The 25,538-nt window shown below is 39.9% G+C and overlaps 1 protein-coding gene across 1 annotated transcript in view; it reads right to left on the bottom strand.

Moving 5' to 3' along the window:
* Window positions 1–25,538, bottom strand: part of peak1 (pseudopodium-enriched atypical kinase 1) — a 108,481-nt gene that overhangs the window by 59,117 nt on the left and 23,826 nt on the right. The window contains 1 exon segment of the mRNA XM_034236130.1: window positions 23,898–24,007. The gene's annotated coding sequence lies outside the window, so the exon portion shown is untranslated.

Genomic DNA, 25,538 nt, shown 5'->3' with positions numbered 1-25,538 from the left:
TTGGCATATCTCAGGCTTCGTCATCCTCTTCCATCTCTGAGTTTATATCTCATACTGCCGTTTTTTTATTATCCCACCTCAGACTGACAGGGAACCATAAACCCAAATTGGGATGAATAAAGTTCTATCTTATCTTATAACAATATCCATCCCTCTGTCCTTAACTATCAGCTTCCCTACCTGCAAGTGGGATAACATCGCTTTGTCACTGTAACGACTTTCACATGATGTGTCTTTAAAAGTGAGTAAGTCATTCTTTCATCCAGATTTACCAAAAACTTCAATGAAAAAATATGTATTGGGTCATAAAAGTCTATTTTAACAACAATTTAGTAGAAACAAGAGTAGGATATCAATCAATGATTTCAATAACCCATAAACTAAGAGAGAGAAAGGGAACAAGTATATAGGTCAATGACAAATGTAACGTACCTTTTTCCGCCTTAGATGCCAGCTATAAGTCTGTTAAACTCTGCACAAGTCATTATTTTGTTTAATTTTTTTGACATACTAGATTCTTGATTTGTTGGGTTCCAGTTATGTAACCCTGCTCTTCTGAAAATTAACAACTTCCACGAAACAATGAGGTGTGAGATACTTTTTCAGATGACTGACCTTCTGCATTACAGTCCTGTCAGTCAAATAAACAGTGGTGTTTGGTGGTCAATGGAATGCCGACTGTAAATGGAGAAAAACAGAAAAACACCTTCAAATGTCGGGCTATGAGTGATATTCAAACTATTTGGTATACTTAACACGTTATTTTAAGCAATTTCTGAATGAAATAATTATTCTAATTTACTCTTGGACTCTCAGTGGAAGCATGAAGCCTTTTTAGCTTTCTGATCACGAACCCAGAAGGCAACAAGAGACCAGTATGAGCTCCAGTATCTATGGAGAAATGTAAGAATGCCATAGTAATCTATCTCCAACCCCAGTGGAGAGGAGGATGAGGATACGGTTGAGCTCCTTGGCTCGGTTTCGCCCCCCCCAGTCAATGCTTCCCTTTTTTTGACCTTGCCAGCAGCCCAGTAGGGATGTTCTGTTCTGAGTCCATCCAAAGCCACTCCAGATAAGGAGCCGGTCCAAGAGGAAAACGTTTTCCAACAGCAAACGACGGCAGGGGTGAGATAAGGCACTCAGAATTTGTCATCAAAAGAGATCAGAAATGGAAGAAATGAATGGAGTGGAGGGGGACAGTGAAGGATGCATTCTAACATGCCATTTTTTGAATGAATGAAGGTAAAAACAAACTAAATTGGTTTCGAATTCAGCTATGCTTTAACCACGGCAGGACTGTTGCCCTTTGGCGTGTACTGACAGTTTCAGATGAAGCCTCAAGGCCAATTTCAGCTTCTTAATATCCAGAGGAAAGTCTGGGAAGGACAACACAGGGATGTTGAAACTCCCACACCACAAAACATTCCAAGTATTCCTCTCTCGCTTTTTTTTTTTTCGATGCCACTATCAGTGCAAAGCATTCTGGTGCTTTTTAAAACTGCCCTCCTTCTTCAGCTGCATAGCAAATAATTATTAACAGGATCAAAGCATATGAAAGGGCTCGTGCGTCAGCGAATTGAGCTTTGGGAGCCGGGTGACTGAAAGCGATAAAGGCAAAGCACTGAATTGTTTCTGCTCTCTATATGCAGAACTGGGGTCTCTGAGCTCTGCAATTAATGCTGGCTGAATTGAGAAAGCTCTCTAGATTATTCGAAGGTAAATCAATTTCCTCTGGTGGAAATTAAAGTTCTTTCCAGATTTCTGCATAAAACTTTGAGGCGTATCTGACTAGGGAGAATCCCCTGAGCATGTCAAATTCATGGGACATTCAACGTGAATCCTAAAATATATTTTTATAGGGGCAATTTAAAAATGACTTAGATATGCAGTCAAACATAATGGCCGGGGAAAAATGTATCCTGAGGAAATATACTTCCTGGAGCAAAACCAGTATTTGTTAACGAGCCGTACTGTATCTCTGCACACAATCAGATTCTCCTCAGTGACTGTACGGTCACATGACCATACACACTGTTGAAGTACTGTCGCTTTAAAGCAACCTGCCGTTGTATGCTTCACAAGCCCAGTTGGAATTGGACAATTCGATGATTGACAAGTGTATGTGGATGCTTTAGGACAGTTAATATATGTGATGAAGTGAAATGGTAAGCATGGGCTCTAAAGTCAGGGGTCTTGCAATCAAGCTGAAAGGTTGTTGATGTGCAGAAGCACTGTCTAGAACCTACGTACTTTACATCAGCATGTAAAACAGACAAGATGCAGTTCACTCAGTGGATGACTTGTTGGTAAGAACCAAGAGGGAATGATGAAAAGCATCCTGAGATTTGAAAGGACAGTGCTTGGGTGACACTCTGATTCAATGATAGACTGCGCCCTTATTCACATGTCAAGCAGGACAAGGCAGTATCTGTGAAGGGTTTCAGAGGTGAGCTTGAACATTCCTCAAGGAGATGGCAAAACAGAATGAAGACAGCCTTTGTGTTATTATATTATAATATACTCAGACTTTTCTGTGAGTTGCAGTTCCCCTCAAACATTAACCGTGCCTGAAAACACACCCGAGTTCATTGTGAATGTACGGAAGCACTGGTCAAAATCAGGAAACTCTGAAATAACAATACAGACTATAATGCGAGTATAGCTTGACATGTTATTATTGAGGTTTGTTGTTTTAATTTAACACATCTGACTTTAATCCCTCAGGTTGACAAAACATAAACTTTGTTTGTACTGGATTTAAATATAGTATAGTTTATATAGGAGTATCATCCTTTTTTCCCTCCTGAAGTACAGATATTATATTACATGACATCATTTTCAAGGTAATTCAAGTGTACAGAAACTACCTTACTTTTAGACCTCAGGAGCATGGTGATGATTTATTAAAAAAATGAATATTTCAAAGGGTTGTATTAAGTAGAAGAAATAAAAACACTTCCCTCCCACTTTAAGGGCAAAGGCCGGCATTACAGAGCAACAACGAAAGATCAGCCTTGATGCATTTCGCTCAGCCGCTGGAAGACATCATGTCATAAAATATTCAGGACAAAGGGATAGCCTAACTGGAGTAGAGAACATAAAGTGGGGAGAGGGATGAAATGTTGCTCCATCAATCTGTGACCATAAAATACTGAGTCATAGTTTAAGTATGGCTCAAAAACTGGTTATATAATAGGGCTTGGTTTGCTATGAGAGAAAGAGCGCACTCCAAAAAGATCAAGGGGGGAAAAGGCAGGTTTTATGGGTAGGAATTCATTATTATTATTATTATTGTCTGCCCTTCTGTTAGTACCTTATCTAGAGTTTTTCTAGCTACCTTGTGCATTTGAATACACTTAAATACAAACATATAAGTGGGTTCATTGGAAGCAAAGTCAACACCTTCCTCAAAATGAATGGGTTCTTATGCTACACATGTAACAATGTTAATAATTGGGGGCCTGTAGATATTCTAATCCTGCTGATTAACAGAACAGAAACCAACAGAAGGAACCAAAAACATAACCTCCTTGGCAAAGGAAATAAATGAAAGGAAAAAGGATGGCAGCAGCGTTTTTAATGACGACTACAGTCACTAAGGTCAATATTTATTAGGCTGGTTTGTCTGTCATCTACATTATCCATAGGAATATAAAGGAGGATTGGGAACATAAGAGGAGGAGATATATTGTGACAGTAGTTCCCTTGGAAAACAATGTGATTTACAGTGTTTCCCATGACTCATCTGGCCACAGGAAAACTGCTTATTAGCTTTAATTAGACTTATCACATCTGTAGCTCGTTATGTCAGACTGATTACACCTGCAGCTCGTTAGATTAGACTGATCACACCTGCAGCTCATCAACAGAAGTGACATCTCAGCTGAGCCTCATAATGGCTCTAGTCATATTTCATTTTCAGTGGGAGGCAAATCTGTAATATATTGTTGGCACCTTGGCTTTCACCATCAGGAATTCAATACTTTGAAGACCACTGGAGGCAGGTTCAGACAGTCTGTGGGTGTTTCTCAATGTCGAGGATGCTTCCTTGGTAGGACAAGTCCCTCCGAGTCAGGTCCTTCAGAAGCGAGGCAAGAATCCTTCCTAGCCTCGGAAAACGAAGAATTGTGGAATAGGCTAACGGGTGTGCGTCATATGCGAAGCCCCGCCGATTTCTGCCAAAGATTTTGGAAATTGGTACGTGCGCAAAGCATTGTGGGGATTTTAAGACCGCGGAGTCTACACATGCGCAGCCTCGTAGAATTCCAAGTATGCTGGACATTGGAACAGTCCTTCGGCGGCACTCGATGACGTAGTATTCTTGAAATAGTGGCTCCGGAGCAGCCTTTCTCCACATTGAGAAACACCCAGAGTTTTTTTAAAGCAAACAAAAAAACTTCTTCCTGCAAGTATACAGTGTAAAGTCCTAGCCAGCAAGTTGTTATTATTCCTGTATTATTTTGTTTCTCTCCTCATTTCAGTATCAGCATTTCCTGCTCCTGATTGAACTCCACCTGCTTCCCATCCCTAATTAGCCTCACCTGTGCCCCATTATCATCCGTCCCCCTGTCTATTTAGTGTGCGTCCACATTCCTCCTGTTCTGGCTGCCTTACACTGGCTCCCTATAGAACACAGGATAGAATTTAAAATTCTTCTTCTCGCCTACAAAGCCCTTAATGGGCAGGCGCCATCTTACCTTAAAGAACTCATTATACCCTACTGTCCTACTAGGGCATTGCGTTACAAGAATGCAGGGTTGTTGGTTGTTCCTAGAGTCTCTAAAAGTACAATGGGAGCCAGAGCCTTTTCTTATCAAGCTCCACATTTGTGGAATCAGCTTCCAGTTTGTGTTCGGGCGGCAGACACCCTATCCGTTTTTAAGAGTGCGCTTAAGACCTTCCTTTTTGATAAAGCTTATAGTTAGGGCTGATTAGATTCAGCCCCTAGTTTTGCTGATATAGGCTTAGTTTGTCGGGGGACATCTTACTTCTTCCTTCTCTCTGTCTATACCTGTGTACTCTCATGTTCCGATTAACCCAGCTTCCCCAAATGTATTTCTTTTTGGTGTCTGTATACGCTGGGATCCGGAGTCATGGATGATCCTGCGCTCCTCTGTCCTGGATCGCGAGCCCTGGATCTTGAGTCGTGGCTGTGGTCCTGGATCATAGGTCCTGGATGGATATCCTCGTGGATTCATCTTCCTATTATACACACATGCATTTCCAAACATTTGGACTACCTATGTTGCAAATGTATTATCTTTTCAATTTACACACGGCATCTATTGCACGTCTGTCCGTCCTGGGAGAGGGATCCCTCCTCTGTTGCTCTCCCTGAGGTTTCTCCCATTTTCCCCTTTAAACTGTGGGTTTTCTCCGGAAGTTTTTCCTTGTACGATGTGAGGGTCTAAGGACAGAGGGTGTCGTATTGTCATACTGATATTTTGTACAAACTGTAAAGTCCACTGAGACAAATGTAACATTTGTGATATTGGGCTATATAAATAAACATTGATTGAAACATTGATTGATTGATTCCCCTCAGTGTCAGCTCGTCTTAGTTATAGCGTTCCAGCAGTGTTTATTCCTAGTATCTAAATTCCACGTGTACCTGACCCAACTTCGTGTCCTGACCCTGTTCCTGCCTCGTCTGTTGTGGTTGCCTTACTGACTGACCTACCGTGTACCGAACCTCTGCATATAAAGACCTTTTTTGTAACCTAAGCCTCTGTTCATTCAGTAGTTACATACAGTGCATTTTACCTATTGGATTCCAAGGAGATTCAGAACTTTTTGAAAGAACTAAATCAATAGAGCTGCATACAGCATCCTGGTAATTTATCATCCAGTGTGTCTGGGACACCTTGACAGAGTGATGTTTCTTTTCTTCTACTCATTTGATGGTAATTATCTTTCCAATATACGTCAAGATCACAAATGTGCAACAGTGGGAGGTTAAGTCTGTTTTGGAAAGGCAGGACATTGTGTGGTGATATTGAGCTGACTCTCAAACAAACAACTCCTAGCTGGAAGCAAAACACTACACAGTTCAACAAAGTGTTCAGGAACATTATACTCTGAAATATGTAGATTTGCAAAATCACCATTGTTCCATATTGTGTAATAGTTATGCAGGCTGATACTATTCTCTGACACCAATATAATAAACACGATAAAAGTACAAAAATAAACAATGTACGCTTCAATCGACATGGTTTAATGTACATAAAAGAGATTTAAATGACAACACATTCAATGGGAAAGAATATGGCCTTCTTTAGTTAGAGCATTTTAAATGTATACACAGACGTATAGCTATACCGTATTATACTAAACAGAAACAATCCTTTAACTGCCGTGTGCTGTCATCATCAGTCATCGCTCCAGTTGTGATTCCTGCACAGCTCTACATTAGTACTGTAATCTTGTAAGGGCGGTCTTAACAGAGCTTGATACCGTCAGCTTGTCCAATAACCTGTCAGCATTTTATCAGCAACAGACCAGTAAATCTTGATAAGCCATACATCACAACATGCCTTTCCATTATGTATAGATGGCTCATTTATGTGCACTCGTTTCATTAACGCTCAGTATGAGAGTCGTTAGTTGTCATTTACTGTCGCACTAATTCTCTCCTCTACTATTGTCTCAATCCAGTGTTTCAGTGAGGATATAAATCTATGGACATACAGTACATATAAAAACAATGGGCTTTTACAGTATATAACATTTATTGTAATAATAATACATTTTATTTAGTTTTCAAGCCACATCAGTCATGTATACCTATCCTGTTGATGTATAAGACTCATGGTACTTTTCAGTTAAACATAATACAGGAAAACCACATATTCAGCTATTAGTGACTTATTTGATAGCACAAGGACAATCATGCGCAAATAGATGCAGTTGGTTAAAAATATGGAAAGATCTGACATTATTTTCTGAGTTCATGAAGCCACAGTTATAGATTATCAAATGTAAATACATTATTTGATGCACATAATCTAGAAATGTTACTTACTGTCACGTGCAAACAGCCTATACTGAAGATGTATGTACTCTAGGGTTGGGAACCGAAACTCAAAATACACAATTTTGGTTCTGCTTGACGGTACCTAAACGCGGTAGACCTTGTATTCCACCGGGTCCGTCTGCACCGCAGCGCCCCGGTGACCCGGTGGAATACAGGGTAAGGGCGGACTGGCCATCTGTGTGTTCCGGAGAATCACAGAACGGCCGGTCGTCAGCGGGCCGTTGACGGCCGGCTCGGTTCGCTGACGGCCGGCACCGCCCTTACTTTTTTTAAACGGCATCATGTAAGTTGCGCTGACAGGCGACAGAGGTCCACAGTTGCCCCGCAGCGAGGCTCCCCCCGCCCTCCCGTAGACATTTCACGAGCTCAGTCACTTCATGACACCAAAGATGGGTCGCGGTAAACGCTCTGAAGTGAGGCTCCACTACACTAAAAAAGAAAAAGAAAAGGCACAGTGTAATGCCTGTTAATAGCTCGCCACAGGCATAGCTCAGTTCAAATAAAGCACAGCTATTGTGCAATACATTTGTATTGCATGTATATTTTTTATTTGTAAAAATGTCAGTTAAAGCTTAAAAGAATAAAGATATTTTTGTTATCTAAACGTTTGACCTCTTTTACAATTTTGGAATCGAAACGGGGAGTCGATAAGCGGAACCGGAATCGGATTCGATACATTTCAAACAATACCCATCCCTAATGTACTCAGAGTACTTTTAAGCACAAACATACCCAAAACAACAGACTATAAACATGTTAGATCCATACTTTCTGTGAGAAATCGCCTCATTTCAATCTTCAGTATGCACTTCGCTTTCTTTTTTATCAAATTATGAGAACGGCCATTTTCTGAAGAGTTTTCACTTGCCCAGAATTTCTCATTTGTGCACATTAGTTGCACACTCTGTTCCTCTGCAGAGATTTCTAAAGAAACCTCAGCCAATGCATTCACTGGAATTGAATGCTCTCTGGATCAACTCTCATGACACGGACACATTTTAGAGATAAATGAAAACCCAGAGCCAAAACAATGGTTGCCATCAACAACAGTTGGGGGATGTGAAAAAAGGAAGAAGGAGGGATGACAGGAAAGATAGAAGAGGGTCGTGATGGACCGAATAATGCTCTCTTCATAGTCTGCTCATGTTTGCTTCCTCTCCAGGCTGATTGCAGCCGGTCTCAGAGGGCCTGTTTTAGACTAAATATGTGATAAGAAGCTGTGAAGTACCCTCTGAGAAGCAGAGAGACACAAGAGGGTGAGGAAGGGTGATAATAAAGAATGGCAAAGTGGGGAAGAGGAGATTCTCTCTCCCATGTGTTGTCTCCACAACATATTGCTACTGTAGATATATCATATCCAAAGAGGGAAAAGGGAACCTAAAACAATGTAGTCTGGTGCAATCATTTTTAAAACTAGTCAAAACTAATATTTTACAAGCATACATGCGTGCATGACAAAAAGATGAATACATGAAGTGTCCAATCGCTTGTACAGGGATCATTTGGTGTGCTCTATAACAATACATTGTTAAAAGAGGAAACAAGTAGACACATAGCTCATTAGGAATAGCAATAGTGTTATCAATGACACAACCTCTGCCAACTCAAGCTTAGTATAGCAGACATCACGATTGGCGTTGTCCCCACTCTGCAACACATCTACTTGCTACTTCTTTCTTAATTGACCACTTTTCTCTCTGTTTGACCCAAGGATGGCTGGCAGTGAACCTCAATAATTACAGTACATGGTGTCACATAACGACATTCAATCTGAGTCAGTCCCTGGACATACTAGACAAACCTTACAAGGTGAGAAGGGATGTGCTGATTGGGGAGAAAAACGGTGGAACATTGTTGTTTTCCTGGAGAGTTTGGTGGAAGAGGACGTGACATCTTAAAGCATAACGCACGTCAACATGCCACAAAGAATTTACAGAAGACAATTAGTATGGTAGTTTTGACACATCTCATATGCTTGCAGGGTCTAAATGTTTCATGAAGTTGCCATATTTTTCTTTCAAAAGGGAATTTTAACAAAAAGTGACGAGTTTGCAGCTGAATAAATAGATTTCCGAGTTATCGCAGAAAGACGGGTCTGCCCCACTCAAACAGTAACTGATGTACCATAAGTGCCAGTGGGAAAGACAGGTAATGGGGAAACAAATGGTGAGACTGCATTTGAAAGTCATTATGTCACTTTCCGAATGCCTATTTAAGAATCACATGAGTGTCCTCAAGCAGAATCCTTGGACCCTCATGATGAGTGCTAGATGTGATGACTGAGTCACAGCAAAGCGCAGCAAGACACCAAAATCCATCAGCGCTGCTCCCGATGCATATAAATGAAGTCATTAGAACAGAGAGTGAAGGCAACCCCTGCTGTGCTCGCTCTCTCCTATTTATAGCAAGTCAGACCCAAATTAGCCCTTTGAAGTGCAATTCGTAATATTCTCCGCGTACAAAATAATGAGGAAAGTCACTGCTAGCTACGCTGTGGATCACCATGAAAGCCGGATTTGATTTGAGAAGCCTTCGTTTTAAAAAGGGCAGAGTAGAAAATGAAATGAGTTTTTGGATTATAGGGCTGGCTTGAGTTTGCAAAGGAAGATGCTGACAGATACTTTTACATATTAGGCTAAAAGTGATTGTTTTGGTTTATTTTGGCAACATTTCGAATGAGAAATAGAATAAAGTGATCAAATTACTCAGTTTTAAGCTAAGATGTGTCTAATGTTCCTGACAAGCATTTGTCACACTGTATTTGTTTGAAGGGTCGTATATTACGATTGCTTTTGCAGTTTCAGTTATTTTGGGGATTTCTTCTAAATATATTATTCCTTTAAAACCAACATGTGACTTTGTAAGACAAGTGGTGAAGTGTTTTGTGAACACTTTGTACTCCATCACGGATTTTCGAACAACAACACACCAATGATATCGGCTACCCAACACACACTGTACTGCTTCAGAAAACAAAACAAAAACTAAGCGTCACACACCACTCTGTAATCTTTTACTCCAACACACATACCAACCTCCGTTTTTACAAAACAAAACATTGAACCAGGGATTTTGGTCAGAAAATTACACATTCATTTCATTATTTGTGTACAGGAACAAGACTGTAAGTAGCTTTGAAGTGAATGCATTTAATACAAACCTGACACTTGGTATAACCATAGTTTATTCTCCCTCTTAAACCGTAAGCATTACAAACTGTTACCCAAACTGTTACCCAAACTTCAGGCACAGTGCGAAACATATTTTGGGAAACTTCTGAAAGCCTTTGCAGATATGCTTGGTTGCTTTGCTCTGGCCTGAAGCGGTATAAGTCTGATGCTCGCAAATCTATGCCAGTCTACAGAGAAATATTTCAACTCTACCAACCTTGCATTCCATCAACAGCTGAGCTTGTGAGAGACATGCAGCAACAGGACGCCACAACACGGCCAAAACCTCGGATCAGGCCACGAAAGCTTTAAGAGCCGGATCTCGTTGCAACCCGACAGGTTTGAGAGATTCAGAAAAATGCATCTCTGTGAATTGTACCCTTTGAAATCTCATGATGAGCTTAAACCACTACAGCCTGTCAGTGTCATGTGACATACAACCAACATCATATGGTTTTAAATAAGGAAACCATTTAGTGGTTTTGGGGGGAGGACTGAATAGATTGCCAGTGTTGCTTTTAAGGCATATTTTTGCACTAGATTAAGCAACTATTGGAGCTAGTGCTGGTAGCTACTCTCATAGGGAAATGGTGGGCAACACAGGGCTAGGTCTTTTGTTTAGATACTTTTCAAATCTACTGAACTTTTGCCAATTTCTCAAGTTTACCAACCCTAACTTTGACACACTTTGTCTGCTAAAGGCAAAGATTAAATGTTTAGTGTTGTTGCCGCAATAATCCTGACATAAAAGGGGGGGGGGGGCGGAATGATGTGGCTACCTAGTGTTTTCAGCAAGCCATAATTCATGTTATTTCATTCTACAGTGAAGTTGTGTAAAAGTAGAGAAAGAGGAGGCTGATGTTGCAAAATAAAACTAATGATCCTTGAACAGATTTAACTTCCATCAGCAGAAGCACAATATCCAAGCAGCCGATAGCGATTTTTCTGCATTGAGGAGACAAGATGATCGTGAAATGTGAACTGCCATTTTTAGAATGTATCTGAAATTCAAGCACACTTTCAGAGCTGGTAAATAAAAGTAAAAGTTATCTTCAGTGCTTCTTTCACTGGCCATTACAGTAATTCAAACTGGAGATATCTCTGTTGTTGGTAATTAAAGTTTTCCAATTTGACAATTGTCTTGCTACATTGTCATGCTATCACATTGCTTAGATACGTTGCATTTTGATTAGTGTTTTGAAAAGTTCTTCATCAGTCCACATTTGTATAATGGATATCTTTAAGTGCAAAATAGGGAAAACATTGAGTTGCGTAAAAGGGGGAGATATGTTCATGTTCTCCATGTTCATGACAGAAATGCCCTCTAACAATTATATGTATGTAATCTCTAAGAACAGCCAACGTCAGGCTTGGATGGTTTGAATTAAGTTGAACATTTTTGTTATCAATTTATCAAATGTAACAAGACAATGTGGTTTTACTAAGCTGCTGCACTTTTACTCATTGTGCACAATTGTAATGATTCTTCTTGTTGAAATAACTTTTTGTATCTACTCTTCGGTAAACTTCGTCCTGACCATCTGCAGTCTTCTGAAATGCCTGAGCACAGAAACACAAAGCCTGTAATGGAACCTTCATACTTCATCTGGGATTCATCCAACTCATCCAAGTTTATGTTTCACCTTGATGAGATATTGAAAGAGAAATGATATGACTTTTTGAAAACCTTTTCTATTTTTCTCTCCAAAAATAGTTTCCACTTCTTCCGGTCCCCTGCCAAGCTCACTACATTTCATTTTTGCCATTTGGCTCTTGAAGACAGATCTGGCTCTGTGGGGCTTTCTGGCAAGAAGGAAACCACAATGTTTCCAAAGAAAATAAACAGACTATCAATCCAGGGCAGAACGTTTTTACCTAGTGACAATGGAAAGAAAGAATCATCTTCGCTTTTATGAGATGCAACTTAGGAGTTTACATTTTTCACAGATCAGTCCTCTCTCCTCTAAATACAAAAGCAATCTTTGGATTCAACTTTCTCTCGAGGTTCCAGAGGGAGATGTAATTATACGCTGCAGCCTCTTTCATTGTTGGTAGTCACAAACTGACAAGTTCAAAATACAATGTCATATTCACTGAAATACTTTGGTCTGCCTCCGGGTATTTTCTTAAACATGTCAAGAAGACAGACTTCTGAAATTAGTGGCCTTAAAATAAAAGGCCTTTATTTTCAACTCCATGTGACCGAAGTTAGACTTACTTTTGGTCTAAGATTGCATCTCAAAGCAAATTATCACTTGCTACATTGCACATTTTGGGAAGTTAAGATGTTTTAATTGTATGATGATGTTATGGGAGATATATTTGGCAGCAGAAAATGCTCTTTAAAAATGACTAAAAACATAATCATACAGCAAAAGATTTGATCGCAATGCAACAGAATCAAGGAAGGTGCACTCTGGGTAATCATTTTGTCTTAATGGTCCCTCATTCTTTCTCAATGACATAGTTTCAGTGTTAACGTCTTGATGACATTACCAGTTCAGGACCCATCTAAAGTTATATTTCAACACTGTCTACTTTGATTATAAAAATAGCCATGTCATGATAGCTCAAGCTAAACTGCAATATGGGAATTTGAATCATGACTAGAATAACCTGATGTGATATTTGTTTGGCAGTGCTTTCAGTCAATTTAATTGGGTAATGTGTTCAACTATGTCTCTGTACTGCACCTTTAATTTAGTGAATTTGTCAGATAATGCATTGCAGTTCATTAAAGTTATATTGTAAATTGCTCAAAAGTTACTTCAGTACTGTTAATGTCTTCAAGATAGGGGTAACAGTCAAATAAAATACCTATAAGACTCTATAACCAATAGTAGAGGTAATACAATAACCACTTAAAATAAGTAATGGGTTAATAATGAGGCATAATGTATTTGACATTTAAGTCATGTAGAATTTATGGCCAAGATTAAGTGTTTTATTTATATCCAGAGCTCAAATCAAACTTTGACTTTCTGACGGACTGCTGCGATTCCACAGAAACTTTTAGTTTACTAGAAAGCCCAATTACACTAGGAAAAAAAAGAAAAACCTACAAAGATAAGGTTGGATTCAAGTTCTTCAAATCAAAAGATTGACTTTGCTGTATATAATACTTTAGATATCAAGTAACAGAACATTTAAGGAGACTTGCAACTCTTCATATTCATTAATATGAGCTTGTTATATTGTCTAATTCAGCAAAATGGAAAGAAGATGACCGCACTGCCATCACCTTGGGGGTTGACTGACTCTTTCAGGTGATCTATTACCACATATTGCCTTCTCCACCAAAATATCACATTCCCAGGCCCATTGCTTGCATAGAGATTGCACATTATTCTGGTGTGGTATTCACAAATGATCAATAACGGAGCAGTAGCGCAGGGTGAGGGCCGGGAAGTGGACTCTCATAGATCTTAGGTACAAAATGTGCTGTACACCGCAGATGAAAGATTAGCTCAAAGGCTCAATTTTCATACTCATCAATAATGCATGTCGTATAGATGCTTTTCTTTCCTGCTAACTGACCAAGTGGCTTGCATTATTTGTCATGGAGGAAATATGTATGTTTAGGAAGTGGTAGGTCAGAATTTAGAGAGGCCCCTAAAGTGCGGCTCGAATATTTCTGACCCGAAAAAACTATTAAATGTTTGTTGGTGGAATGAAGCCATTGGGGAATACATTAACGTCCAGCTGAACTTATAAACTAATGAGGTATATATATATATATATCTCATCTAATATTTATAGCTGATTTCATTCAGATTCCTTCAGCTAGATGGCAAATATTAGACTGGCTCTTTAAGATTGAATATATTGAGTAACAATTATATCTAATAAAAAAATATACAAAATGTAAAGCTTTTTGTGATCATTTGTTCAGTTTTCTAACTAGACGTTTTTAGATTTATTTAATTATTAAAAAAATATATATACTTTTGAGATTTAACCATCCATCTAATAAAAAAATGTTGTTTTTTTTTAAATATATGTCATTGTATGTAACATTAGTATGTGGGTACAGGAAAATATGACGTTGCTACATCAGTGAAAGCAAGAAATTAGGTTGAAGTAGGCATATAAAAAAAAAAAATTCTTCAACATTAAAGTGTTTTCAATGTGTACATGAGCGTAAAACCAGCATTTATGCTTTATGTAACGGGTAAATAATGAATGATGTTAAGTCCTGACAGATGTCAGAGGTCTGGTACAGAGGAAGGTATTCACCCCACCCTTCAACTTTCACAGAGCTGGCATGTAAACACAGCTGAGAAAACATGCAATAGAGGGTGAGAGAACAGAGTCTGGCCGGGTGGAGAGGAGTCCCAACAAGGCAAGATTACACACATCGAGCACAAAACCCAAGCCCCATCTCTCATAACATCCACCCAGATAACAATGGTCAGCAGTTACTTTGATCAAAACCAGTATTTGTATATGCTTAGGCTTACTAAAATTGCAGAGGACATACTACTTGAACCTGCCCATCCCTCTTTTCTGAAAATCCCTGCAAGTTATTCTGGGAAGCAATGTCGTTTACATGATATCATACAATTATTTTTACATGGCCCTTGGCCCCTAAAATCCTCTTTCCGGTAAAACGAGAGTACATACTTCCAGTATTTGCATTAAATAGGATTGCTCCTGGGTTGTCAATAAACCAGGCGCAGAGCAATGTGTCTAGGTTCTAGTTTCAGCTATAATGTGATTCTAATAGCAGCTACATCCCTTACAAATTGACAGGATGATAAATCCCTCGCAGGCAATGCTGTACCACTTCTTTGTTTTGCACATCACCTCCAATACCGAGTGACATTAATCATGTGATATTTTGTGTGTGCTCGTCTGTGTGCACACAACTCCTGTGGTAAAAATGAGACCCTGCCCGTCTGCTCATCAACTTGAAAGAATAACGCGGATAAATACTTTGGAAAAGTTTACAATGCAAACTGGGAACACTTTTACAGTCGTTCTCTGTCATGTTTTAAATACCTTTTTTAGAAATCTTTCTTAACTTTGTCCCCTTGGTGACTTTACAGACAATGCTTTGACTGAAATTAAGCACGGACTCAGTGCCTTTGATAGAAAAGCCAGAGGCATTTCTCATTTGGAAAACCACAATACTTCTTTTAGAACTTTTCCATTTAAACTTTAATATCAACTCCATAGCATGACATCTAATTTCTCATTCCATCTTCAAAGCCTGAAGCATGCAGGGGGGGGGGGGGGGCTGAACAGCTGTAACTTCAGCTTGTTTGAAGAGCCACGAAGGACAAGGTTGACAAAACACTGAAACAATAGGTGGTCGGACTAAAGGGCTTGGCGCAGATCAAGTTGAAAGTCTTTGGGAAGAATATAGGTCAATAAATATGAAACATAGATTACATGACACCGTGTGAAGAAACTAGATCTATTTTCAGAAGTCAGGGAATTCCCCCCCCCCCCCCCCCCCCCCCTTGCCTCAACTAAAGTGCTGATTTCAGTTGGCAGACAGTATTAAACAGAATCGAGCACATGATAGATTAGCATTCACTGTGAAGAATAAATCAAGCTTAACTGCGATTTAAGTGATGATCAAGTTTTTCATGAAATCATCTATACATCTTATTTGACACGCTCGACCAGTGGTTGAAGAAAGATGCCCGTCACCAGCGAACTCATTTTCCACCAACCCATGAAATGAACTATCCCCCCCTCAAGAGTTGTGTTTGTGCAAAAGCTTGGAATGTCCATTTCCAAAATCCCTGTAGCCGAACTTCATTCTGACTTCTCTGGTTTGTTATCGTTAAAGTGATTAATAGTCATTTTTCTTCATTTCACTTTGAAATGATTAACATTTGTCCGCACTGGAGACAGAAATGTAACGTATCAATGTTAACACGAATACTTAATGACTTCCTTATGCACATGGAAAAATGACTAATCCATTCCATTACATCTCAAGGCAATTATTGGGTATATAACCACGTCAAATATCCCTGTCTTTACTAAATCACCAGCGTAAACAGTCAAACATGCACAATTTTAATATACCAATTTACCATCGCATGCTTTACCTATGAATGTTGATGATTTTGTTTCCGCTCGGGCCAATGATGACAGATTTACGGTGACTGTACTGAGCCGGTTAATTACTCTGAAGATCTTACACAACCGATTCAAGCCTCTAATCCCACATGATGAGAGACTCCGAAAATTGCCACTGCTTTATGGGGTAAGACGCATGTGGGAAAGCAGCTTAAATGACGTGGTTGTGGTTGCATTGCCATACATATGTGATGATTTGGTGGCATGTTGGAGGAGCCATTAGTGTAGAGCTCAGTGTTAGCCATGTGTCAGAAAAAAAACAAGATCAAGAGTGTACATGGATAGGCTGGTATTTGCAAACAAACAAAAGTATTGGAAAAAAATGATATTCCCACAAGAAGCTCAAACTCATCCCAAATAGATGTTTTGATGTTTCAATGAAGCATCAAAAGTAAAGCTCATGTTGGTACTAAAGGAATTATCTGGTGTTCACCAAAGTCAGCAGGATTCGTTGTCTGGGGAACATGAATAGATTTCAACAAATTGGTGGACCGGCAAACCAAGATGTTCGTCCTTAAAGTCGTTGAGTTAAGGCCCTGACACACCAAACTGACACTAAAAGAACACGTCCCGACGGAACACGACTGTTGTGTCTCACGTCTCCTGCGTCTTGGCCAACACTCACGTCTCCTGCGTCTTGGCCAACAGTCGCACTGGAACACACCGCAAAGACTTCAGCCAACACGTAGCACGTACGAACTGCGCATGCGTGAGTGGCAATAACTCTCCTTACCAGCAGGCGGCGGTAGTGTGTATTCGTCATTAAAAAGAGGCAACAACCGGAAGACAGACTGTGTGATACACCGAGAGAAGAAGCACAGACTGCGTGATATAAACGAACAACAAATAGCGTGTGCGTTGGTCTTTGGTGTCTTCATTCCAGATCGCCATGATGAAGAAGAAATTCTTGCGTCCGTGTGAGATGAAAATGAAAAAGAATAGCCGTCTGTGTGTGCCTTCGTTTGTTTGGGTCCCTCACTTCCGTTTCGCTTCTCATGCACTGATTCGCTAAGCTGAACAGCCAATCAGAGTGATTTCTTGGGCCGACGGCCTTTAGCCGACAGCCTCCCGATTCAACATGTCGAATCGGCGGCGGAAGTTGTCGGCACGGCCAAAAATACACGACGGTGCGGGACACACCAATCTGAGTAGGGCGACAGGACGCTCATCGACGGCCAGACATCCATCGACGGCCGAAATCAGGTTGGTGTGTCTGAGCCTTTAGCAATGCTGAAAAAACCTGCTTATTGTAAAAATAATGTTAAATATCACAGCGGGGCCACAGAAAGTCTAAGGCTTGCTTTTAATTTATGATGAACAATAAACTGTAGCATATGTTTATTTAGAGACCAGACTGCGGGCTAAGTAGATCTTTAAAGAAAAAGATACTTTCTCTAAATAGTCTTGATAAAGCAAAGTCAAGCTCGCTGCATAATAAATATCAACATTCCTCATTGATGGATGGCAGGGTGGTTGCATGCGTGGGAAAGCATGTCCATATCTTGGCAGCTTTGACTAAGGACTGGGGAAAGCCATGAGGAGGGATGACCTCTCCTCATGCAATGACACATTCCTGCCATAACTAAGTCGAAACAGGCCTGGGATAACTATAGCAAGCAGCGTGGAGGAGACGGGGGTCACAGCTTGTGGAGATTTAGGGGAGTCAGCCACCCACCCCTCTTTAACCATTTTGAATAGGCTACCTAAATCCACCGAGACTCCCACTGGTCCTGTGAGGTTAATGGTGTCAAGCTGACGTCATTTTACTAGTTGACCTCTGTTCCATAACCTGGTCATGGAAAGAGAAAGCAAGGAGTTATTTCAGAGTTGTTGCGATATAGGCCAGAAGACATTTTCTTGAATTTAAACTCTGGGTTTATTAAAAGGAACGTTACGAATGTATCAGGTAAATTAGGATATTCAAGTTATTACAAATACTTTATACAGTTGTTCCGTCTAATTATTTCAATTTTTTGACACATGAATTACTAACTTATCAAACTAAAACTTGACACTTTTGTAATTATATAATAAAACCTGAATAAAAAAAAGGAATTAACAAGATTTGTAACTCCATTAAGCTAGTGTTGAACCTCCGAGGTTCCCTCTGACTAATGCTTATAGTGAAACGGAGCGGACAGCTGACCCATAGATCATTGGATATTGATGTTTCAGACTTCTGTGACTCCCTTGGTGAAATTCACTTTCCCTCTCCGAGGTGCTCTGATGGGAAATCCGACAGCTGCTGGTTTCCACAGCCCACTTAGCGGTGCCTTCAGGGAAAGTCAGGGATTGAGAGAAAGTAAGAGAGTGATGGGAATACATGTTCCAGACACCCACTCTTTTATTGATTTACACTGACCTTGGCTGCATTGACATGATGGGCTCCAAGGACGAACCACTCACCAAGGTCTATATTTTTCCACTTTTCCACTACATTTCCTGAAAGTTAGATTCATTTTCTGTGGCTTAATTGATTCAAACCTTATCAATGATGTCCTAATTCAAAGCAAGATTGCAAGGGCAGTTTTAGTCAGCATTGTTGAAGTGGTAACTCTAGAGAGTAAAAAAGGGCACAGAGCACATCCTAATCCATTTATCAAGGACAATAACAGCGGGGAAATGCAGCGATCAATAAGCAGAGTAACCTAAAGAGCTTCCATGAGTCAACAGTGTGTAATCTTGATGGATCTATACATACTGCCAGTCAATACACACAGACGTCCAGAGTGGTCCCGAACTCCACAGGGACATAAACGGTACACTTGGCCTATGTAGCAAAGCCACAAGCAATTAAACAGAACATACAAAGTCAGGTCAAACTAAGGGTGAACAAATGTAGCTTTATTTGAAGCAAAATCAGATATTCTACCCAGATCAGCTGAAACTAGAAAGATCTTCATGTCTTTCAAAACAAAACAGTTTAGGCATATTACATTGCAAATGTTATTAGTTAAGTGTCAAAGGATTTAAGGAAATATGCAAGAAAATGAAAGAATTTGCACTTTAAAATATATCTTGGTCAGAGCCAGGGGACTAGATGTACTGCCAATGCATGTCTTATATCATTTCTAAAACTTTCAATTGGTATTCTGTTTGAGTTCTTCATTTTGCTTCATCATAAGCGGCTCAACGTTAGACTACAATCCCAAGGTGAGGTGCTTTATACAAGTCCCTCAGATATTTAGGACAGTATATTGCAATTTTCAGATGTTAAGTATCTAACTCTTATCCGGAGAGCTATCTATAGTAGTAGCCTGGCTGTCACCTGTTCACCTATAAAACATATTTTGTAATTAAGACTAGGGATGCACGATATTGTTTTTTTGAAACCGATACCGATAACTTCCTGCTTCTCAAGACCGATACCGATAACCGATAATAATATAATATATATATTAAATGTACCTGTAGTTTTTGCACACCTGGTGGTAAAAAAAAGACTAGTAGTGAGCAAATGACATGAGCATTACTACTATGAACAAAACTAACCCTGGGGTCGTCTCTGGCAAACTTCTTGCCTTTTTCAAAAGCCTCGTCGATAGGTAAAATCCCCGGTGCCTTTGCAGCTGGCTTTGGATTTGCCGCTAGTTTAGCAGCGCAGGCGTCTTCGTACGCTTTTAACACACCATCGTAGCGATGGCGATGTTTCAGGTGACTAATCAGGTTGGAAGTATTATAGCTCGTTGCCTTTTTCCCTCCTCGTGGAACTTCTGCATTTGTTAATACAAATAGCAAGCGAACTATCTAACTCTGAAACTTTGAAATAGTCCCATACTACCGACGACATGTTGGTTTACTGTCCTGGCTTCACGGCCGCACACCATTTACGTCACAGCCAGCTATGAGTTAGGGAGCGCTGGATTTGTGAAAAACTCGTCTCTTCCTAAACCACTAATACCACAGTACTGGCAAAACGGGAGGAGCCGAGGGAAAAACAAGCGCCCCTCATCCCAATCCACCCACACCGCAGTATTTCTTTCTTTTTTTTACCCAAAAAATATATTGTATATTATCGGGGCTATTAATACTTTTATCGGGTTTATCGGGATGACGTCATAATTCCTAATATCGGACCGATAATTATCGTGCACCACTAATTAAGACATATAGTAAATAATGAAGGCTAATTGAAAGACTAATCATTTGACATAACGTACTATTCCTGTACTCTAACTTCTGTAGAAAAATGTGTGTTCAGATACTAGCTTATAGAATTGTTAAAAGAGAGAAAAAAAAGGCTGAGGTTACAGTAAAGTGTTTACATTGCATTTGTTCTAACAATCATAATCAAGGGATTCTGCGAGTTGATGGGCCTTGACTTGAGCGGTTGTTTGTTGAGCTGGATTTTATTGCATTAGTTCTTACAAAGAAAGCTGTTGGAAATGAAGGAAAGCAGAGAATGAATGAAATGAAACTCATTTTACCACAGCTTGTTTAGAATTCCCCTGAATCATTTATATAGAGAATATAAGCAAAAATATATAAATGCATCGATATCTATGTTGTCAAGGCAAGTGACTTTATCACGCTCTCAATCCAATAATCTATCAGTATGATTCAGTCATATGCAAACTGTGCTCATTTTATTTAGAGTATAAATGTTGCCAGCATTGATTTGCATTCCCAACCGAAGCCTGGGGGGGGGGGGGGGGGGCGCCAGGGGAGGGGGAAATGTGGTACTTTCCAAGCACTAAGAGCTTTGCCCTGAAGCAAAGAGACTTTTATTTCCTTTAAACAAAATCATAAAGTCTTTCTTGTAAATTAATCCTTTGTTTCTTAATCTCTAATGAAGAGCGTCAATAAATACAGCACAAATGTTGGCTTTTGCATCGTCTCTGACTTAACCACTGCTGTCATCATATATTCATGGATAATTATAACCCCAGACACCACCATCCTCAGACTCACTAATGAAGTTCCCCAGAGGAAATCAGGAAGAGATGCGGAAGCCACATTCTTCCATCCTCTTGAACACACTGAAGTTAATGACCTCGCTATCAGGGAATCTGCATTTAGAGGATAATTACGTCAAAAACAAACCCACTTAAATCATCTCCCCTTAAAAATCCCCCTGATCCTCCACGAGACAGGATGGCAGGGTCTGTCAGCTGGAGCCTGTGTACAGAGCGATTTGTGGCGGCGTGGACCTATCATGCTAGTTTTAGGCAATAGCATAGGTCTCAGATATATACAAATATATAAAAAACATGTCTATGAAGTGTTTTGCTCAAAATACCAAACCGATCACCCATTCTAGCCATGCCTCATCTCCCTTGATTTCACTTCCTGTTTCAAAAGTGCTGATTTGGGGTAAAAAGCTTTAAAAAAATGAATTGCTAAAAGAAAAAGGAGGGGGCTGAGCTCATGCGGGACCCGGCAGCTACTGTCTAAACTAAAAACTGCCGTGATGAAACGCCATATCATGGATTATCAAGGATTGTTTCTGAAACAGTACGGAGCTCAAAGGCTTTCTCTCTTGCCGGTTATACCACAAGGTGTGTTCCTTTTTATTTCCTGCTTCTTCACACACATGCTCTGTGCAGTACAGGTTAGCTCTGAGTGTTAGCGATGCTAATGTAAACACCGACCATATTACGTCCAGAACAGTCGGGCATTGTTTCTGATAGGGCCGTGGTTGTAAAGCCAGCCTACATTTCCGATATTACGTCATATCGGACGCAAATCTGGATCAGCTCCGTTGTAGCCCCATTTTTTGAGATTTGGGTACAGAGGAAAAGAGAGAATTTATTTTTCTTACGCTGCGTGAGTTCTCCGACACACCGGGGACACATATTTATTTATAAAAGACATAGGTATAGGTCCCCTTTAAGTGAAGAAATAATGTATACAAATTGCACTAAAAGCTAAATCTGTAATGCTAATGAGTTCAGCACTTTTAAACCTTATGACGTGCTCTAAAAGTAATTTATTTTACATTTGTTTACATGGCGGATTAAAATACAGTAGTAGAAAAGCAAACACACTGTGAATTCAAAATCTAAAATGTATTAATCTAAAAAGTATTCATATCATATAATGCAAATATCGAAATATAGATTAAGGCTCTTGCAAATGCTTCATACTTTGCATGAAATGTAGAACAAATTCAAATGACATCTAACTTAGAAAACTGTCTTCCTGTAGCAACATGAGCAGAGTATCTTTGCAAGACACAACAACAGGCAAAACAAAGCTGAAATGTCAGTGAGGAGGAGGAGGAGGAGGAGGAGGAGGAGGAGGAGGAGGAGGAGGAGGAGGAGGAGGAGGAGGAGGAGGAGGAGGAGGAGGAGGAGAGGAGGAGGAGGAGGAGGAGGAGGAGGAGGAGGAGGAGGAGGAGGAGGAGGAGGAAATATGTATTGTCAATGTGAAATAGAACAGCAATGACAGCCATGTTGGCATCAGATGCAGAGGGACTTACTGAGACTAAACATCAGACAACATAGCAGTCTCACACGTCAAAGCACGAGTTAATAATAACTACCAAAACAGAACAAAAACATGGCTAGAAATAGCTGCTGAGCTTTGTAGGTGACGTGAAGCTAACATTTTGAAATACCTCGGTCATGAAGTCAGAAGTGATTAAATCCTTTCCCAGCAAGAGAAAAAGGAGTGCACACTAAAAATATGTTTTTCCCCGTAACGATTGAATCATTTGAACTTCGACATGTAAAGTATTCAGTTACATAAGAATATATATTTAATGCTCTTAGCATGTTGTATTACACCCAAAATAATGTATATTTTCATTGTAGTACAAGGAATGTGTAAGGAAAGAAATGTGTTTGACTATGACCTCTCCTTTAGTCACGGGTAGTATAACAACACAATGCATGCTGGGCTTCTCAGTGTGAGCCGAGATGGGGAGACTTTACTTACTTAACAAATGTTTTCTGGAAAGCCTCACTATAATAAAACACACAGACACAAATCGGTACCCACAAGAGCTAAGTTAACAGGGTGAGGGTGAGCAGTTTGACACATTTGACTGCTTTGTAATTGTTCCTCTGTGCCAAAGCGTGAGAATACTTGTTACAAAAAGGCAGATTTATTGAGGGGCAGGCACAAAGTCAAGGCTGTGAGGACAGAAACCAAACACACAATATGCCCATTACGTCTCCCTGTGCAAGGATGACTAACCCTGTGTAAACTATGACTATTTCAAATATTATGTCAGGTCAAAGCTATCAGAATGAATAACACATCACAACCAGGATGTCGGAATAGTGAGGTTGAAGTAGTCCATGTATTGGTCTTGCTGTTGTTGTGATGTGGTCGGAGGCTTTTACTACAGTTTATTTGAATAACAAAATGTTCTTAATGTCTTTACAGGCCCACATCAGCAACAGTTCCCAAACCAGCCAAAGCTCATACAAAAGAAGAAAGGGAAAACTCCCTCAGCACATACAAATGTTTAAAATAAAATATAAGTACTCAGTTTAATGCAACAAATATAAATTCAAATTCAAATCTGACGCAGCTGTTGACAATATATATTACTGACGGGATAGATTGAGGCGGCGAGTTAGATTTGTTTAATTTGCAGAGCTGGTGCAGCACACATAATAACCGATAACAAAAGTGACTGTGCTTACCTTGCAGGTTATGCAGCTCCTTGTTGTCGGGAGTGTTTTCCGTCTGAGAGCAGCAGAAGTTGCTGATTCAGACGACGCCACGGGGCATCTTGGGGCTGCAGCCAATGTTCCTGCAGACAAGAGGCGAGAGGGCAGATGTCAGCTTAATGTCACCCACCATCAAGTGCTAATGGTGAGCTCCTACTCATCAGAAGTCACACACATACAGGCTAATTAGAAATAATGGATTTATTTTAAGAAATGACAAAGAAACTGACATTATTGTTTGTGTGTCCACATTTAAATCAAGAGAAGCTCAGGACATTAATAATCCACCTTTGTACAAAATGTCCAACATAAACGCTGATGACCACTTGAGGGAATATTTTGGTATCAAATAATTATTATATCCACATTGTATAATTGTGTGAAACTGAGACCTGCTGATGCATAAGGGAGGAATAGGTCTCATGGTTTTTTATCACTGACAATTGGCCCGATATTTGACATTTCAATGCCTAGGCTTTTGCTACCACAAGAAAATACATAACATTTAAGAAACAATTTTTATCATACCCTTTGTTCAAATGAAATGTATAGCTTTTGTAAAATTTAAATATTGCTTTAAAAGCCTTTTAAGCCTGCTATACAACTACAGAAAGAAGAATACTAAAGATATTGTTAGCATCTCTGCCTTTTTGACGTCTGTTTCTCTTCTCTAAGATATGACAAGCAGAGCAAAACAAACAAAAACATTTAGCCGACGCAAAATTGATGCGGCAAGGCAAATAAACATCTGCCACTTCCATTGTAGAGTGTCGTCTCATTTGCCAATTTACATTTGAAGAGCTTAAATATCTAGAGACTTTATAAGTCTCCGTTGGAACCGTGCCCTCTACAAAGCACCATCTAAGAACGAGCCTCAAAGCACTGCTCCCTCCTGATCTCCATTCACACAGAGGAACCATTGCAATGTCAGCCTCCGATCAACTTTGATGTCCCAATTCTCATTAAAAAGCCATGAGTCATCAGAAATTAGACATGAACCACTCCCCTGCCCTAAATTCATCGCTGCAGGCCTGGCATTCAGGTGTCAGGCCTGAAAGCCAGCTATATAAGGAATTGTTAGTGTTGAGTCCAGCTAGCGGCTCTTAACTATTACAGCCAAGAGTTTAGAGGTGGGGAGTCTGTTTACACGGAAAGACTTTTGATTTTTTGTTTTAAGAGGGTCCACTTGCTAAACATGACTCGGGCTTTAATGTATAATCCAACACTAATATTGGCTGCCAGAGGGCAGAGGATGGGGGGGGGGAATGAACAGAATGTTAGTTTGAAGTGAACACATGCAGGTGTGAGGTGTGAGTAAAAACATCTAATCCAACTTGATGCAATTCTTATGATTTAGTATGATCTTATTTATATAAAGAGGTTTGCAACTAGTGCCATGCTAAGGAATGCTGGTAAAGGAAAAGCAAAGAGAGTGACAACATCTAAAGAAAACAGGAGACCATCAGATCAATCCTAAAGAAAGTCTAAAAAGAACCCACATCTGACGACTAAAATAAGAAGAGAGATATGTCAAATCAGGCCAACCCTCCCCTGGGCTCCAGGTTTTAGCCGGGACCACTTCCTTCCTCTGGCTCTGATGTATTTCTACGCAGG

Source organism: Gymnodraco acuticeps, unplaced genomic scaffold (assembly GCF_902827175.1).
Source record: "Gymnodraco acuticeps unplaced genomic scaffold, fGymAcu1.1, whole genome shotgun sequence".
Classification (NCBI taxonomy): domain Eukaryota; kingdom Metazoa; phylum Chordata; class Actinopteri; order Perciformes; family Bathydraconidae; genus Gymnodraco; species Gymnodraco acuticeps.
The sequence above is the reverse complement of the archived record's forward strand: the minus strand, read 5'-3'. Positions and strand labels throughout refer to the sequence as shown.